At 31.0% G+C, this 20,454-nt stretch overlaps 1 pseudogene; it reads left to right on the top strand.

The window, feature by feature from the left end:
• LOC143637784 (cadherin-9-like) overlaps positions 1-20,454 on the top strand; it is a 99,570-nt pseudogene that overhangs the window by 59,382 nt on the left and 19,734 nt on the right.

Here is a 20,454-nt window from a genome sequence, read left to right as displayed (position 1 = left end):
ATGTTGTGTACAGTAAATTCACTTTAAAATGAGGATTAAAAAGAGACATAAAAAGTATTCTTAAGTTTGTCAGATGCTTTCTCTTCATCTATTAAGATAATTATGTGATTCTTGTCCTTAACTCTATTTATGTGGTGAGTTGCATTTATTTTGATTTGCATATGTTGAACTGTCCTTGCATACCTGGGATGAATCCCACATGATCATGGTATACTCTTTTCTTAATGTGCTTTTGAATGTGGTTTGCCAATATATTTTAAAGGATTTTTGCATCTTTGTTCATGAAGGATATATTTATTCTTTGATGTGTCTTTGACTAGTTTTGATTGTGGTTTTATAGAATGAATTTGGCTCTATTTCCTCTTTTTCTATTTCATGGAATAATTTGAGGAGGATTGCCTCTAGTTCTTCTTTAAAGATGTTGTATAACTAGGATAAGAATCCACCTGATCTTTGGCTTTCTTAGTTGGGACATTTTTAATTGCTCCTTCAGTTTCATTGTTTGATATTAGTCTACTCTATGTTTTCTCTGTGTTTTAAGCGGTGTTGAAAAAACTGAATGAAACTAGATTCCTATCTTTATGATGAATAAAAAGTCACCTTAAAGTGAATCAAAAACATTGGAATTAGATCAGAAACTTTTTAATGGCTAAAAGAAAATGTGGGTTCAGAAATCCAAAATATTGACACAAGCACCAACTTCTTTAACAAGAATTACAATCAAGAATCAATAGGTGGGATGTCATCAAATTAAAAAGTTCCCTCACTGGAAAGGAAAAAAAATCTAAGATCATAAAGATAGAGGCTACAGAATCGGAGAAGGTCTTTGGCATTGTTCCTCAGACAGGGGATTAATAAGTAGACTATCTAGAGAACTAAAAAAATACCAAGAACCAACAAAGAACCCAATTAAAAAATGAGCAAAAGAACTGAACAGACACTTCTCAAAAGAAGAAATAGAAATCACAAATATATAAAAAAAAAGTTCAACATCTTTAGTAATCAAGGAAATACAAATAAAAGTTACACTGAGATCTTATCTCACTGAAGTTAAAATTTGAATTATTGAGAATTCAAATCAAGGGCTGGAGTCGTAATTCTGTGATAGAATGTGTAAGGCACTGGGTCCGATTTTCAATACCTCATATAAGTAAATAAACTAAAGGTCCTTTGACAACTAAAAATATATTTTAAAAAAGAATTAAAATAACAATATAATGGTGAAAATGGGGAGGGGATGTACACTCATATATTATTGATGGAACCGTGAATTAGTACAACCAATCTGGAAAGCATCATGAAGATTCCCCCAAAAAACTAGCAATGGAATCAATGTGCATCTATCTCATTCTTTGATATTTATCCAAAAGAACCAAAATTGTTGTTTTATATTGGTACAGGCACATCAGTGTTTATAGCAGGGTAATTCAAAATCATCAAGTTATAGAACCAGCTAGGGGATTGCAGAGGATTGCAATTCTGTGCATGTGCCACTTCTGTGCCATAAAATTCTTCCCAGAAAACTCAAGTTCAGTCAATTGTATCTTAAACCAAGCAGGAATACCCCCTGCTGCCCTCCAGGTACTAGAAATTCAGTCCATGGGTTCTCTACCACAAGCTACATCCCTCACCCTTTATTTTATTTAATTTTAATTTAGAGATAGTGTTTTGTTAAATTGCTGAGGCTAGCCTCAAATTTGCAATCCTCTTGCTTCAGCCTCCTGCCTCTTTATGATTACAGGTCTATACCACCATGCCCAGTCACAAGCACAAAATCCTTATGGTGTAAAGATATCACATAGTAATAATATTATATTGAGTTTGCATTTACTACACATTCAAGCTCTAATATAGTAGTCATGAAGCAATATTTAATATGAGTTGATTTAAATATATAAATTGACTTACCTGAAATAAATGAGAAAAATTTAATTTATTTATTTATTTGTTTGCTTGTTTATTTATTTATTTATTTAAGGTACTGGGGATTGAACTCAGGAGCACTCAGCCACTGAACCACATCCTCAGCTTTATTTTGTATATTTTATTTAGAAAGGTCTCATTGAGTTGCTTAGCACCTAGCTTTTGCTGAGGCTGGCTTTGAACTTGTGATCCTATTGCCTTGACCTCTCAAAACTCTGAAATTACAAGTGGGAGCTAGAAAAAATGTAAATTTTGTACTGAAATGAAACATTTCATTTTTGAAAATGTTTTGGAAATGTATTTGGACATGAAATCACCAAAAATACTGTACTGTACTAGTTATTTTAGCTATTATCTATGCCTTTCCTCATTACAAACCAAATAAGATAATATAAAATAATGAGATATATTTAAGAACACACAAGGACTATTGATATTATATATATGGAGTTTGTTATATTTTGGACTTCCACCATTTTAAGCAAAGTATAAAGCGATTATGATGCATTATACTGTATCAACTCATAGTCAGACATGGTAATCAACTAAAATACATATCAATGACAGATATATACATGTCGAAATTATAATATTTTATAAATTAAGTGTACACTTTTTTATTGAATACAATTTATGTCTTAAAGTCATTTTTAAAAGGTTAAACAAACAACCAAAAATCCTCACTCCTTATTTTGAAAATGATTTGTTATTGAATTTGTTTTGATTTCACAATTTATGTTTTTTTTAAAAATTGAATTTAGATTATATGAGATTTCCAGAGAAACAGCAAATATATGTCAATTTACTGCAAGAAGTTAACTTACAGTATTGTAGAGTTTGAGAAGTATAGATATGGGAGGCTGCAGCTGGTGAGAACCCATGATATTATTTTCAACTGAGACTAAAAGAACTCAATGAATGGAATAAGTCCTATCCTGGATCTGAGTTCAAAGGATGACCAGCCTACTGTGTCAACTCATAGTCAGACAGGGTAAATTCCTCCTTTCTCAAGATTTTTTTAGTACACAAGACTTCAAGGCGTTGAAGGAAGACCATCCCATGTGGTGGTGGTGGGCAATACCCTTTGCTTAGTCTATGGATTTAAAGGTTAATCTTATCCCAAAACATCCTCACCCAGACATCCAAAATAATTTGTTACCAGATATCTGGACAAGCCAGTCAAGTTGACACATGAAATTACCATCAAAATTCCAATCCTTGCCAAATTGACATTCACAGGCGACATCTCTTTACACAACACATTGTCTTCAAATAAAACAGAAACAAGGTCATAATCCCACCCACCATGACACAGCAACCCTGCTTACAATAAAATACTAACTCCTTCCCCAGAGGTTACCTCCACCCTTGAGTCCTGTTTATTTTCTCAATAGTATGCTATAACATAAATGCCATGATATATAATTAGCAATAATTAAATTGTAAGATTTCAGGTCACCATCTTTAATATTACATGATAATGGAGAGAATAAAACAAGTTTATTTGAAATATTTGACACATACTCACAAATACATTCAACAAAATAAGGAAAAACAGTCACAAAAAGTATGTCCTTGTTTCTCCAAGTGGTTGCATGGTCATACCTGACCTTTACAAACATTTTTCACTACCATTCAGTATTTTCTTTTCATTTACAAAATACCTCAACCTTTTAGAGTAGACATGTGGGAAACAATGGAGAAAGATTGATCAATAGGTACTAAGTGACAGTAAAACATTAAAAAAAGCTCTGGTATGGTATTGCACTCTGGGTTGATTATAAATAAAATAAAGTAAGTTTACAAATAGCTATAAAAACAAATTTTTAAAGTATTCACCATAAAAAAAAAATAAATAATCAAGGATATAAGTATGTTTAAATTGATTTAAACAAACACAATGTAGATGTGTATTAACTATTAACTAATATTGTGTTTATATGTATGATTTTTATGTATCAGTTAAAAATAAATTTTAAAAATATACTAAAAATAATAGCTAAAAATGACCTTTTAATATGTATGTATGGTATTATATAAAAATTCCTGAAATAATATTTTAATAAAAAGGTAAAAAGTATATATATAAAATATTTTGGAAGAAATTAGATCAGGTGGATATAAAAAAAATAAAATCACCATTATTACAATCTCAATAGTAAAATGAATAAAATGATTTTACCATTTTTTGCAAATCTTTTATTTATAAATTAAATTATATTCAATCAATATACTTCTTTATAATATCCTATAATTTCATGAATGTTTCAATTTGTCTTGATCAACAACTTCTGTGTAAAGAATATGTGTAATGCTCCATTTCTTTGACATTGTAACACTGATTATAAAACCATTCAAATAGGAGTGATTATGAAAGCTATTGTGTTTATGTAAACATTTTCCAGACTGTTATGTATTTTGAATGAGGATAAAATAACTGAAAGTGAAGGTATTTCCATGAGTATTTAAACATTAATCTAAACAGGATATACAATCATATCTAATTTTGTTTGAGAATTACAAGTTCAATTTCATGAACAGATCAATACAAGACAATAAAGTGTTGAACATAACTTAAATCATAAAAGGCAAGAAAAATACTTGCTTAAAATAATACCATTATGTTAAACACATTGGAAAATAACAGGAAATGACATTGAAAAAAAGTACAATTATTTTTAATTTTATTTTCATATGTATTCAAAAATTTTTATAGAGTTTATTACAATCATTTAGACTTGGGGCTGGGATGTGGCTCAAGTGGTGGCGCGCTTGCCTGGCATGCGTGCGGCCCGGGTTCGATTCTCAGCACCACGTACAAACAAAGATGTTGTGTCCGCTGATAACTAAAAAATAAATATTAAAAAATTCTCTCTCTCTCTCTCTCTCTCTCTCTGTCTCTCTCTCTCTCCTCTCTCACTCTCTCTTTAAAAAAATCATTTAGACTTTCTGCTATGTAGCTAAGTTGCTTATCAAAAATTTCTATAAGAATTAAATAGATTTCACTGAAAAAATTATCTATACTTTGTCCACAGTACTTAGTATTCCATGACTTTAAGCAAATTGCAGCATCACAGTGACACTTCCATACTTACACTCTAAAATTATACAGGACTACATTTCTTTTCCTGTAGGTATAATAAGCATGAAGCAGAGAACAGTAGAATATAACTGTGAAGAGGTACTTTAATAATTCATTTATATGTGGTTTCTGACTCTTTTTTTTGTTTTCCTGTTTCAAGAAATCAATACAAATTTACTCCTAATATGCATAAAGTATGTATAGCTTAAAAATTAAAGATAAATTAAAAATTTAATAAATATTATGTGTAGTTGTTTATTTTTATGAAAAATAATGACATAAAACCATGAAAAGATAAACTGTATTGCACCATTAATATCCTACCTAAAAGTATGTTGCTTAATCAAAGATTTACATTCAACATTTATGTAGACCAGAATTTTGATGGCTCCAGGTGATTTTCTTGTACATTAATTAGCCTAGCCAACTCAATAAAGTGAATTTTCAGCTAATTCTACAATTTTTGCCAAATTGACAGACTTTCATAATTACATTATTCTCTATTTACCCATCCTTCTCAGTCATCTTTTTTCAATAATTTTCTTCATTTTCTTCTCCTCTTAAAGTAGAAGAACAGGTGATACAAAGATAAATATACAAAATACTTTTATAAATATTTTGAGGAATAATAATCACTGTTCAATAAAATATTATGGACTTTAGAGATTTCTAATATGTAATATAATTTATTTCTGTTCTGATTTTTTCTATTAATCAATGATAGACAAATCCTTTTATTTATTTGAGAAGATAAATAAATTTTGCTATTTAAAAAGAGAATAATCGGGGCTGGGGATGTGGCTCAAGTGGTAGCTCGCTTGCCTGGCATGCCACCACATACAAACAAAGATGTTGTGTCCGCCGAGAACTAAAATAAATAAATAAATATTAAAAAAAAATAAAAATAAAAAAATAAAAAGAGAATAATCATTTGGTTTTCTTATGAATATACATGTATAAATATATGTGTGTGTGTTTGTGTGTGTGTGAGAGAGAGAAGAAATATACATTGAGTTATTTAAAATGGATATCTATGTTTTCCTAATTTATTTTACCTTTTAGTAGCATGGTTCATAATTATACTTAACTTGATGAACGTCAGGGTGGGGAGTAAAGTGTTACATTAGAAGTTGCCCTGAAAAGAAAATGTCAAAATGAGATATGCCAATTATTTATTTAGGGGAAAACAAAAAAGAGTGGAAAGTGTCTAAAGGTTAAAGATACATATGTAAACACCAGCTGTGAAAACAGGTAAAGGCTTCCTGAGAAATGAAATTAAACGAACAATGGAAAACAAAACAATTGGTATGTATGGGAGGCATAAAGGAGCAAAGTGGCAGAGCCTCCAGGATGAAGGGCCACATTATGGATGTTTGAATGAGGTAATAGACATCAGCAAATTATAATGACAATAATGTAAACACTATTTTAAAATATTGACATTAACCCTTTTCAATGGAGAAGGCTTAAATTATTAAATAAATAAGAAAGCAAAAGGATGTTCCCAATATAATACTTACATTTGCATGAAACTAATCCTAGTTTGTAGGACTTTAAGTTCATGGTCATAAACACTATGCCTTGTTGGAGATTTTTAATTTCTAGTAAAATGTCTATATTTGTGATGTAGAAAAGTGAAATTTTTTTGAAATAGAGCAAGAATAGAGGTAGCATGATCAGGAGACTACTGCAGTGATCTGGTGAAGTATGTTGTAGGAAAAGCCAGAGTATTAGCCAAGGAGGAAAAACAGATGAAGAAAGTATTTCAAAGAATGACAGATTACATATGATGATTATTTTAATAGGTTTAAAACAAAGAAGGATAAAAAAGGAAACAAGTTTCAAACTTCGGCTAACATAAAAAGTAGCATTTATATTAACAAACAATTCAAAGATGGATTTGGTCATGATGAATATGTAAGTTCAGAACAATAAGAATTGTGATGAATGTGGTGTAAGACTGCCCCAGAAGGGGAGACTAGTTAGGATTCCAGTCTTACTAAAATTTACAGTTTTAGCAATTTTGAAATAGCATTATTAGTTATTATTATTATTATTATTATTATTATTATTATTATTCCTGAATAGGTGAAGTGTTGTACCATTTAAATAACACCACACTTTCTCCATTGATTTTTTTGTAAATGACTTTATCACACAAGAAAAATGATAAGCCTGAGATGATGGATTGGTTAATTAGCCTGATTTAATTAATCTACAATTATTTACTCATTCTGCAATATACACATACATCAAAACATCATATCATAACCCACAATTTTTTAACATACACAATTATTATTTCTCAATTTGATTTTTAAAGAATTGCCAAAACTTTTAAAACTTTTACAAATCAAAGTTTCTTTGATTATAAAACTGTTTTAAATTTTCATTGGTGAGCTTTCTACATTAAGAAGTTATTTTATAGAAGGGTAGTTTGTGAAAGAAAATAATTTGTGAATAAATATTTATTTCTATTAAGACCTAAACTATATGGACAAAGAGGAAAGTCATGTTTTGTTTCACTTTAAATTTAAAATATCTACAAAATAATTTCCTCCAAGTGAGAACATTGTGATTGAAAAGGTACTCTTCAAAAGTGATACAAAAAAAATGAGTTTGAAATTCTCTCTGACTGGCCTCCCTGTATACAGAGTTTGCAGTTTGACAATGTTATATTGCATTGTGATAAAATCAATTTAAAATTAAGTTATTCATCTTAAACTTAGCATTATGTCAAGTTCAGAAATTTCATATACCATAACTTTGAGTTTCATTATTTTAAATATTACAATGATTACTTGATATTTAAAACTCGAGATCTGAGTTAATGGATTTTTTTTAATCTCTAGAGGTAACAAAGATTTCTTTGTAGTGTTCTACTTAAAAATATCTTTCAAATACTATGCATTGAAAGAGATACATTTATTTTCCTTTTTATTTCAATCTAGCTTTGTATGATGTATAAATTAAATTGTTAAAAATATTTAGCAAAACAAAACCTGAAATGCTTAGTTTCCACTCAATGAAAATAAGACAGCATATTTGTAGTGATATTGTCTAGTTGATATGCCAAAGTTATTTTTACTCTAATAATGCATGTGTTTACAGAACTCTTCTTTTTTACCTCTTTGAAGCTTCATACTGACCAAGATAAAGGAGATGGAAATTTAAAATACATTTTAACAGGAGATGGGGCTGGCAGTCTGTTCATCATAGATGAAAATACAAGAGACATTCATGCTGCAAAAAAATTAGACAGAGAAGAAAAATCCCTCTACATTCTTCCAGCCAAGGCTATAGACCGAAAGACTGGTTGGCAGGTGGAACCATAATCAGAATTTATCATTAAAATTCATGATATCAATGACAATGAGCCAATATTTACAAAAGACTTATATACTGCCAGTGTTCCTGAAATGTCTGGAGTGGGTAGGTATTTCCTAGTCAACTAATCAGTATGTTTGTTTGCTAAATTATATGAGGATATGGTAATTATATGTGACCTCTTTCATGATAAGAGCTGTAACATAAAACTGCTATTTAGTGTAAACTTCCTATTTAGTTTCAATTACATGTACCTTAGAGTCTCTTATTACATAACAAGTTACTGAGAACAATTATTTCATTGCATTGTCATGGATACCTTCAGCTCTATTCAATTGTCACTCAAATGAGAGCAAGTAAAAGACATTTCTATGAGAAGGGAAAAGAATAATAGTTCAGGCAGTATTGGACAACTTTGCTTGCATTATTTTGAATTACAAAACCTAATGCTTGCATTTGACAGATTTCTTCTGAAGCATTATCTCATTTGATCTTTCAAAAAGCTTTTTTTTTAAGAAGCATGGGAAATAAAACTTTAAATCCCCATTCTGTTAATTAGCAATTCAGAATTCACAAAGATTTAGCAACTGGATTAGTATCAAATAACCTGGTAGCTTCATGGGCAGGATTCCAGGCTTTTTTTTTCTTGTTTTTTAGTTTATTTTTGTTCATGTTCCACTACTGAACAAAGGTTTATAAATGAAAATGAAAATAACTTTTTCTCCTATTACATCTGCGTAAGATTTTAAATTTAACTCATTAATATCCAAATATTGTATCTGAGTAAGTACATTAAACACTATTCATGTAGAAGGTTTATATTTGTTAATAAGAGTAGACGCTTAAGTATAAAATATTTCTTAAAAATGATAAATCTTATAGTATACAAAATATACAAGCTGCATATGAGGATTTATAGTCTAAAGTACATATTTGATTTTATTATAGCTAGCATAACTTTCAATCTAAAATAACTTCTATGTAGGTAAAAAAATACTTGTACACATTTTTACTGAGGATTTTATGTGAAATACTTGTTAAATATGAGTATCTGGCAAGAAGAACCAAGAGTTTATAAAAAGTAATTTCCTCTAATGGCAAATAAGATCTCATTTATTTGAAAAAAGTGCTGTTCTATTGTTTTTGGGGGTATTTTCTCCAATAATATAAAAAGAAGTCCTGTGAAATCATAAAGCCTGGAATAAAACATGAGTGGATATGTTTTCTTTAATATTATTCTTATATCTGTTAGCCTGGTACAGTTCCTTGTATTGGTCTATAGTGTTTCATCACAAGGGTAATTTAGGTACATATCGTGGTCTTTTTATATTTCATATGAGAGTACATTTTAAATTATATTCCTCTTTAGTACTTAATTTACTATTGAATTGTTTTCAAGTGATGTGGTTTTTGATAATACTCTTTAAAATTTCTAAAACATTTTATATGCATGATATTTTAACAGATATTTTTACATTTTAAATTAAACTTGAAAAGTTGTGTATAATGTACTCAAAATGTTCTATAAAATCATTTCACACAGGGGAATCCATAGTAGGTTTCAGTTAAGATTTCAAAATTATTCTTTAATCTTTATAGCAATTGAGTTAAAAATATGTACATATTTTTATGTATATATACATTACAATGTATATATATATATATATATATATATATATATATATATACACACACACACACACACACGTGTATGTTTGTGAAACAATTAATATATTCCATTTGTTTATCTCCTAAAACTAATTTTTAAAGCACTTCTAGTTTTTAAATGATTGGGATTTCTTACTAACCAAAAATAAAGAAATATTTGTAATATAAAATTAAATAGATATCAGTATACATTTTTTAGAGAATTTTACTAAAATTTTTATTTTAGTCTTTATCAGTAAATACTACTAACTGCATTACTAAAAATTTTTGCATAGTACAAGTACACAAGTACATTTTTCCAATTTGGAAGTATTTACGTGTTTATATTTGGGGGCTTTTTGTAGGTACATCTGTTATACAAGTGACTGCAACAGATGCAGACGATGCCAACTATGGAAATAGTGCCAAAGTGGTCTACAGTTTATTGCAAGGACAGCCATATTTTTCAGTGGACCCAGAGTCAGGTAAAACACTTGTGACATGGTATATTTCTCATTATATACATCTGGATGTACTGATTTTATGGAGAAAAAACCATGGGAAAAATCTTTCTGCTTTATGAGTTATGTTGAATTAATTGTGCATTGAAGGATATGCTTAATCACACTGCTGTTTTATCTATTTGCTATGATTAACTTATATAAAGTGAATCTTAAATAACTTAATTTTAAAAGCCAGTGGTTTAATTGTCTTTTTTTTTCAAAAGGCATAATAAAAACTGCATTACCAGAAGTGAGCAGAGAAAATCAAGAGCAGTACCAGGTGGTTATAGAGGCCAGAGATATGGGTGGCCAGATGGGAGGCCTTTCTGGAACCACAACAGTGAACATCACTCTGACAGATGTAAACAACAATCCTCCTCGATTTCCACAGAGTAAGGAAGGTTTAGTGATCTCTTGTTGGAAAACTTGTCAAACGTACAATTATTTAAATCTAATGTTTGCACTATCAGTTCACTATTAATTTATGCAAACTATCAAATACAAAACCCATCCCTCTACTCACACACACACACAGAAGCACAATTTCTTTCAAACTGAGAGTGATGGGTATCATTTTCTTCATTGGGTAGGCAAAGGGTCAAAACAAGGACATGAGGTTCTTTTGTAGTTTGGGCTTTTTACTATCCTTTTCTACTTTTTGAAGTGTTGGAAAACGTCCCATGCTAAATTCTGAATGATCTTCCTGTTTGGAATGTGGTCTCTGCAGTTGGTCTGATTGGATCCTATTTATTTATTTATTTATTTATTCATTCATTCATTCATTCATTCATTCATTTAGTGGGTGCTGGGAGCCATCAGCTGAGTAGGTATGACAAATTCCTTGCCAGCTTACTCCCATGCTGTCTAGTGGAAGGACTTCTGAAAGGTGACCTTGCTCAAGGACCAGGGCAGGATCGTGTTTAGGGTGTTCCCCCTTTAGAATAGGGCATATGCTGCTGCTGAGTTCCTCTTGAGTTCTTAGGGTCAGACAGTATATTTTGGGAGACAGAAGCCCATGTGGTGTGGATTTGGGTAGAGAGTGGATTTGGGAGAGAGTGGATTTGGGCAGAGAACATGGATTCCCCCAGAACGTGTTTGTAGACGGCCGGTGTGAGTTCCGGGAATAAAGAATTGCTGTTTGAATCTACAAGCTGTGTGGAGACTCGTGATTTGTGCCCAGCCAGAGACTGCGGCATTTGGCGGTCCGTACGGGGGAACATCTGAAGACAAGGCAAGTAAAATTGTTCGCCCCTGAGGAAGAGCGAAAGAATGGGTGACCATTTCAAAAAACAAGGTTTAAAGTTGTTTACCTCCGAGGAAGAGAAATTGTTAGAGAAAAAAGGCACCCCAGTAAGACCAAGAACAGCTAGGGCATATGTTGATACAATACAAAAATGCAGCCCATGGCTTTTAAATGAGAAGTTGTTAAATATATCAATGGGACCATCATGGTATCCTGTAGAAGGATTTTTCTTCAACAAGAAAGAGATGGCTAATTCTGTTTACTACGCTTGTCTAAGATCTTGGTTTTTACAGACATCTGATTAATTTACAAAACTAAAGTGTTAAAATATCAACCACTAAATATGAAATCAAGTACTCTTTACTTATTAAGTTCCATAAGGTAATATATTTAATCATTATGTGTGTTTTCATAAATTGGTGAATGGAAAAATGTTTAATATTGCTTTGGTCTATGTCTTTGCTGAAACAAGGTTACTAAGTGTTAAGATTCTATCATGTGTAATTTATATACAAAGAGTATAAGAAGTTTCAGTTGGGTTTCAATTATAGTATTATAGTACCATAAAAAACATGAAAGTATTTCATCTTATTTAAGTGGAGTAATTTGTCTAGATCAGAAATTTTATAAGGGTTATTTCAGAATGTAAATTTATAAAAAGGGTTAACGGTTAAAAAAGAGATATAAAAAGATTCAAGATGTGAAAATATATTTTAATATAAAGGTTAAAAAAAAGAGAAATGTTTCTAGATGAGATAATCTCTGTGTGGTAAAGTAAAAAGTTGTAAAATGCCATTTAAAAAATTTTTGAGAAAACTAGACTTACTTTAAAAGCTTGAGAAAGGAAGAAAGAAAAAAAAAAAGGTATTTGTACATGGAGATTGAGACAAAGCTTCTTAATGGAGTAAAAAAGGCCTTTGGTTGAAGGGCAGCCATGTAAACTAACATTAAAGTGATTTAAACAGAATCTAAGCCTCGTTTAAAAGAGTAAAGCTGTAGGTGGTGAAAAAGTACATTTAAAAGTACAGTATAGATTATAATTGGAAGGCTTTAAAAGGTTAATTTGAAGGTGGTTAAGATGCCTTCATGACGGAGGAAAGATTGCGTGATTCAAAGCCTAGTTAATCTTAAAAATTGGAAAGGGGTATATATCCCCCAAAGATAAACTTAAAATAACCCTTTTTACTCTAAACTTTTTAAATTTGGATTAATCAGGACTTAGTGCTACAGAAAGACATATGTATCCAAAAAATGTACATAAGACTAAAGTACTTTGGAAAGATATTCTAACAGGACAATGGAAAGATCCTGACCCAGTGATTTTCTGGAGTCGGGGTTCTGTTTGTTTTTCCACAGGAGAACAGCAGCCGATTTGGATTCCAGAAAGACTAACTAAAACGATTTCTACAGATCGAAAAGAAGATGATTTGACTCAAATCCATAACAGCTGAAATCCAGAACTCCAGCTTGGCCATTCTTACATCTGCGACTGTGATTAACCAGGATGCTTTTTTCAATATATATTTTATTATTGCATTTTTCCACATCATAAGGTTCTATTTTTATTTTTTGAGCTCATGCAAACTTAGGTTAATGTTTTTCTGATCAGTTTTATTTTTTGACTGTGGAGTTTTTAAACATTGCAATGGAGATTTCACCTAGGTAAAGCTACAAGGCCTTTATTATTGTCTTATGTGTTGTACTCTTGTGTTTTGTGTTGTATGTCTGTGTGTGCATATGTTCATATTTCATATATGAGGAGCGCTCATGAGAAAATGGATCCAAATTATTTTTTTTATTCACGTGATTTAAATGGCTTAATTTAAATTAGGTAAACAACTGTTAAAGATTGTTTTTAAAGGTGGTTAACAGATCTGCTTGTTTACTAATTTAAATCAGGTAAACAGCTGTTAAGGATTGTTTTTTAAGGAAGTTAACAGATCTGTTTGTTTACTTTCACCTTTCCTTTTCATTATATTTAATAATTCTTTTCAGGATAATGTCTTTTTAGCATCATTGCCAGAATTCCTATCTTCATCCCAATGAATATTACTCAACAAGTATGCTCAATCAAGGAGTCAACTTACTTTGGGAGGCAACGGACTTTGGGAGGAGATGGACAGATTGATAGATTCCTCCCCTTTGAACTGCTTACAGAACTTGCCTGGACTATGTAACTACGTTTAGTGCAGCAAATTGTGGTAATGCTGGCATATCTTTGCTGATGGTGTCACCAGTGATCTTTGCTGATGATGTCACCAATGATGCGATTTTTCCAAAGGAACTGTCAATTGGCTTGGTGTCGTGGCATTTCTGTATCCTCCTCCCTTCTGCTAGTGATGGTCTAAAATTTGGGGGCCAATGGCTATATGCTGGACCAGTAGTCAGTGACGGGTATGATCCAATTGCAGTGGTATCAACCTAAGACAGAAGGCTGACGCCTAAAGGTCAGTTGCCTAAAGGTCAGTTTTCCGATGACGGGTAAGAACCATATGTTGAATTGGACAACCTACCAGGCGCGGTCCTTAAGCCACATTAACCTCACTCCCCCACTGGCACCAAGGCCAAATTTGGGGGCCAACAGAGGTGAGGCAAAGAACCTCACCCCCCCACTGGTGCATAGACCTATCCACAAGTATGGCTGTATGCTGGACCGGTAGTCAGTGACGGGTATGATCCAGTTGCAGTGGTATCAACCTAAGACAGGAGGCTGACGCCTAAAGGTCAGTTTTCCAATGACGGGTAAGAGCCATATGTTGAACTGGACAACCTACCAGGCATGGTCCTTAAGCCACATTACTTGTTGTTTAATTAATCAGAAGGGGGGAGATGCTGGGAGCCATCAGCCAAGTAGGTATGACAAATTCCTTGCCAGCTTACTCCCATGCTGTCTAGTGGAAGGACTTCTGAAAGGTGACCTTGCTCAAGGACCAGGGCAGGATCGTGTTTAGGGTGTTCCCCCTTTAGAATAGGGCGTATCCTGCTGCTGAGTTCCTCTTGAGTTCTTAGGGTCAGACAGTATATTTTGGGAGACAGAAGCCCATGTGGTGTGGATTTGGGTAGAGAGTGGATTTGGGAGAGAGTGGATTTGGGCAGAGAACATGGATTCCCCCAGAATGTGTTTGTAGATGGCCGGTGTGAGTTCGGGAATAAAGAATTGCTGTTTGAATCTACAAGCTGTGTGGAGACTCGTGATTTGTGCCCAGCCAGAGACTGCGGCAGTGGGAATTGAACTCAGAGGCACTCTGAGCCACTATCCCAGCCCTATTTTGTATTATCTTTAGAGACAGGGTCTCACTGAGTTGCTTAGTGCTTCACCATTGCTGAGACAGGCTTTGAACTTGTGATCCTTATTGCTCAGCCTTCCCAGCCACTGGGATTACAGGCAGGTGCCCACGTGCCCAGCCCCTGACTAAATTCAAATTCTATGCCTCACACTGGTCTCTGTTGTCATGTGTGTGCATAAGCATTATAAGCCTTTGATAATTGATCCTAAGCAAAAATTTAAATTTTAACATCTCTGAAATAAAATGATTTATGAAAATGGGTTAAATTGGCCACATTCTATATTTTTATAGTGAATTATAGAGTCATGACTTACCAAGGTTGTGTGTGATGGCATGTATTGATACTGATATTGTTAAACATGTGATGGCATACAAAAATTCAATAATGTCAATGCTGTTGAGTCATGAAGATTAAATTATTTAATTCCCTTTTGGTTGAAACAATTTTAGGATACACTTTAAAACATGGATATTTTGCATCTCTTGAGGTCCTACAAAAACACATTTCAATTATCTGATTAAAATTTTTGACTCTGCAGTGTGTAAAATGATAAAGAATTCTTCCTTAAAATTCTCAGTTGAGGTCCGATTTAAATTCATATTTATTTCAAACAATAAAATATTTTTTAGGTTGACAAAATGTGAAATATGTGATGCAACAGTTTTGGTGAACATATTCATATGATTAATTTTTAAAAGTGAATTTTGCTGAGAACATGAATAATAAGACCAGGTAACAGAAACTTAAACATTGCATTAAATGTTAGTAGTGTTTACTAATAATTTTAATGTAAACTAAAATTGTAAATTGCCAAATTATTTAATGTCTTGCCACTTGGTAATTCTAAGATCTGTTAGAATCTTAACAAATATTTGAAACTATGATAGTACTAATAAAATGCTGAGGACTAGATCTTGAGCTGAAGGAATTACAGACAGGATTTTATATATAATACAACAATCTTGTAATTCAAATGCTAGCATTTTCTTTTTCATTTTATAGATGAAAACATGGTTTCATTGTTTAGAAAATTTGAATACCTTGCACAGGAGGACAACTTAAACTCATACAGTGGACTTATAAGCTTATATTTTTAACTATCAAACACTGGAAAAAGAATAGACTATGAAGTCAGAGACAACTGGCATTTTCCTTTATCTAAATTTGGAGGATGATTTTCTTGAACCTGATCCTGAAGATAATACCTACATTGTTATTTAGAGGAAAAATAAACTACTGTAGAGAGCATTTGACTATACTGTTCAACACATAAAAAATATTTTAAAAAGTATTTTTTTTTACTTTAATTAATTTTTTTGGACGTCTTTCCTATTGATTCTTGAATACTTACAAACTAAAACACTTCCAGGAATGACAGAATGTGAGGTATTGAATGGGTGGGTCTACAGAAAACATAAACAAACAAACAAAACAAAATCTACTAAAAATACATTAAATTTGAAACAAATAAGCAAAAAATAAAAGTGAGGGGAGCATTAACATTGATCTCTGCAGAGTTGTTTTTCCATCCCTGATTTTTAAAAAAAAAAGAAGAAACACGTATTTTTAAAACAATTGCATTGATGTAAAAATATATGATAATAATTTTGAATCTCCATATAAGCAATAAATAGTTGGTTTTTATGTTCTTTTAAATAAATAATTTTAGATTCTAATATCACATTTCCCATCTGTAAGTAGCTTCCCAAAACTTATATTTCTTACTTACGAATTGTTTGCCTTTATATATTCTTCTCCTAACTTAATAAATCTATAAATTCTGACAGCTTAAAATTCAATAATATGGAAATCTCTTCCAATTTAAAATTAATTTATTTAAGTAAAAATGAGGAGAAATGACACAGTTTCATCATCTAAAAAGGAAATGCCAAAGCAGTGCTGATTTAATTTACAGGTACATATTAGTTTAGTTCTCCAGAGTCTGCACCTCTTGGAACCCATCTCAGAAGGATAAAAGCCAATGACCCTGACTTGGGGGAAAACGCTGAGGTGGAGTACAGCATTGCAGAAGGAGAGGGAGCGGACATGTTCAATGTCATCACTGACAAGGATACACAGGAAGGGATTATAACTGTCAAACAGGTGTCTTTTTGCTGTCTTCATTTTTCCCTTGAGTGCTCTTTAGTTTATTCTTGCTTCTCAGTAAAAGAAGGAAAGTCTTGGATTTATTTTTCTGTATCTTTTATATGCTGTCTACCTTTCACGTAAGTGGGAATAGTTGTGATTTCACTTCAAATAAGTAAAGCATCTTTATCATTCACACTTATACAGTGGTTTGAAAGCTCAATTGCTTGCATTTGTAGTATACAGCCATCAAACTAAGTTAATACTAAAAGTACCTGTTTAATCTCTTCTTATGGGAGAAAAAATAAGCATGTAGCTATCACTGTTATTTCACACAGTTTTTAAAATGTTCTAATTTTAGCTGTAATGGTTTATATAAATAAATAAAAGATAAAAATGATATGTGTTTTATGTTGATTATATTAATTCTTAATGCATTTTAGGGAAATATTTTGAAACTTTACATGGAAAAATGTAGGTCAATATTATTTTACATTTTACTCAAATGTTACAGTCAAATAAATGAAATATAAACAATTTTGCTCTAAGATTTTACATCAGTCAACTTTTTTTCTGGTTTTAATTATGTATAACTTTAATACCAATAATATATAATCATTATATTCATTAAAGAATGTCTCATTTATCTGTGCCTAAAAATATTGAAGTACAATACTGAATGTGAATCAATCTTATTTGCATATTCCATTATATTTAGTTAAACCTGTAAAAGTAAGTATGAGGCAAAAGGAAAAAAAAACCTGCAAATTTATTTTATATATTATATAAAATAAATTTGTTTATATATACAATATTTATATATAATTAACACTATTATATATAATTAAGTATATACATATGTGTGTGTGTAAGTTACTTAGTCTTAATTGCCTGTATCATTAAAAAATCAGGATTTTATATCTAGAAATTTTCACCTGTGGTTATGGCTTGTAAATTGTGCTAATATTTTCTTGTTTTATCTAATTTCAGAATTTAGCCTTTGAAAAAAAATGCTATATACATTAAGAGTGGATGCAAGTAACACTCATCCGGATCCCCGATTCTTACACCTGGGACCTTTCAAAGACACAGCTGTAATCAAAATATCTGTGGAAGACACAGATGAGCCTCCTGTGTTCAGTAGACACTCCTACTTGATAGAAGTCGATGAGGATGTAAAGGAGGGTAGCATTATTGGACAAGTCACAGCATATGACCCAGATGCCATGAACAATTTAATTAAGTAAGTACTTTCAGAAGAGTTATGTTTGCAGATATATAATCTATTTTCAAGCCATCTGGAGACAAATGTGTTGCACAATGTCAGTCAAACACAGAAATAAACACAGATTACAAGCCCTTAGTTGAAATGTTTTTAAGCCAATTAGGTCTATTATTTTATTAGAGTCTTACAATTCTAGATATTACTATGATATTTTTCTGGGGATGATAAGATCAAGACACTAAGTATTTAAATAGCCCAATAGTGACAAATTTGGTTCTTAAAAAATCAGGCATTCTATCTAGCTTCAGGGTTAGTCAGGGATTTGAATCTCACTTTTGATTCAAATGATTCCCCATTGTTCTTCTTTATTAAATAAAAATGCATGTAAAAATGATTTAAGAAAGAAATTGGAAATATACATTTCTCTCCTAAAAATATAAAGCTATGCCCTTTCAAAAAGAGCCACTAAACCTACCTTAATTAAAATTTTGGTGAAACATTGCACTAGTTCATCATAATTCAAATATGAACACTTATATGTTCATACACTACAGAATTACTAAAGAAATAATGATATATAAGTCAATGGAAACGTTAAAGTACTAACAACTAGCAGACTATAATACTTTTCCAATATTTCAATATTATATTCATTGTTTCAAGCTTTAAAAAAGTATAACTTTAATGCCAATAAAATAAATAAATATAATAAAATATATTTATAAAATTATAAGTTTACATAAGAAAAACTTCAATGATTCTTAGAAAAAAATTGTCTTAAGGAGAATGAGAATGTAATTGATACCTAAATAACTATGAATAGGACAGAAGGGTGCTGATGTGTAGAGATGTAGAGGAAGTTAGAAGTGACAGAAGATGTAGATAAATAATACCTTTTCCATTTAAATATTTGGCTAGTAAAATACCTATAATTTCATTTTTCTTTAAATTTTACTCTTAAGAAAAATAATTGGTTTGATGTTTTTATGCCATCCTTTACACATAGAATATTAATGAATATATGTATTACCTAGTTTTTATTTTAGGACTTTCCAAATGTGTCAATTTGCAAAGTAATATTGCTGCACAAAATATATTCTGGTAAAAATTCTATTAGTTATTGGCATTAATATGCAATTGAACATGTTAAACTTTGTAACCAAGAATTATTCTAGAATATTTTATTCTGTAGATTATAACTAGAGCTTAAAATTTGGTTAGTTTTAGGTTGAGTAGAAAAATCATTTACTGAATCTCCCTATTTAAAAAGTAAATGATTGTTTTCAAATTTTATATTTTGTGTACTATTAAACATTATTTTTATGAGATTCATTCTAGTTTATACAAGAAATATTTTACTCTTAAAAATATTTTTATAAGGGCTAAAGTTGTAGCTCATTGGTAGAGCATGTGCCTCACAAATGTGGGGCACTGAGTTCAATCCTAGCACCACATAAAAACAAATAAAGGCATTGAGTCCATATACAACTAAAAAATAAAAAATAATAAATATAATAAAATATTTCTATAAAATTATAAATTTATATAAGAAAATATTTACTCTGAAAAATATGATTATCAATATACATAAAAGTATGCATATCAGTATACACATATTTTTATCAATATACATATATTTTATCATTATAAATGTCCATATTAGGGACTGGGGTTGTGGCTCAGCAGTAGAGTGTTCATCTGGCAAGCGTGAAGCTCTGGGTTTGATCCTCAGCACCACATAAAAATAAATTTAAAAGGTATTGTGTCCAACTACAACTAAAAAATAAATATTAAAAAAATAAATTCCCATATTATTTAAAACAAAGCCTTTAAATAAAATGAAAAATTAACAGTTTTTCTATGATTAATTTATCTGTACTAGAATGTTCATTTCTAATACAATGTGAATTTTTATGTTATTGAAATGGGACATGCTTATTGCCTTTTTGTCATCATATGTGAATATGTTCAAACTCAGTGTTTAAAATGCATCCAGCTTCTTTGCAATGCTCAAAGAGAAACAAATGCTTATTTCTTTTTTACTTTTATATCACATATATTTGGAACTTGATAAAGGGCTTCACAAATTTGGCAATTATCCAAAAATTTACAATGTATATGATAGTACTAA

Source organism: Callospermophilus lateralis, unplaced genomic scaffold, assembly GCF_048772815.1.
Source record: "Callospermophilus lateralis isolate mCalLat2 unplaced genomic scaffold, mCalLat2.hap1 Scaffold_82, whole genome shotgun sequence".
NCBI classification, from domain to species: Eukaryota; Metazoa; Chordata; class Mammalia; order Rodentia; family Sciuridae; genus Callospermophilus; species Callospermophilus lateralis.
This window is presented reverse-complemented; position numbering and strand designations above follow the sequence as displayed.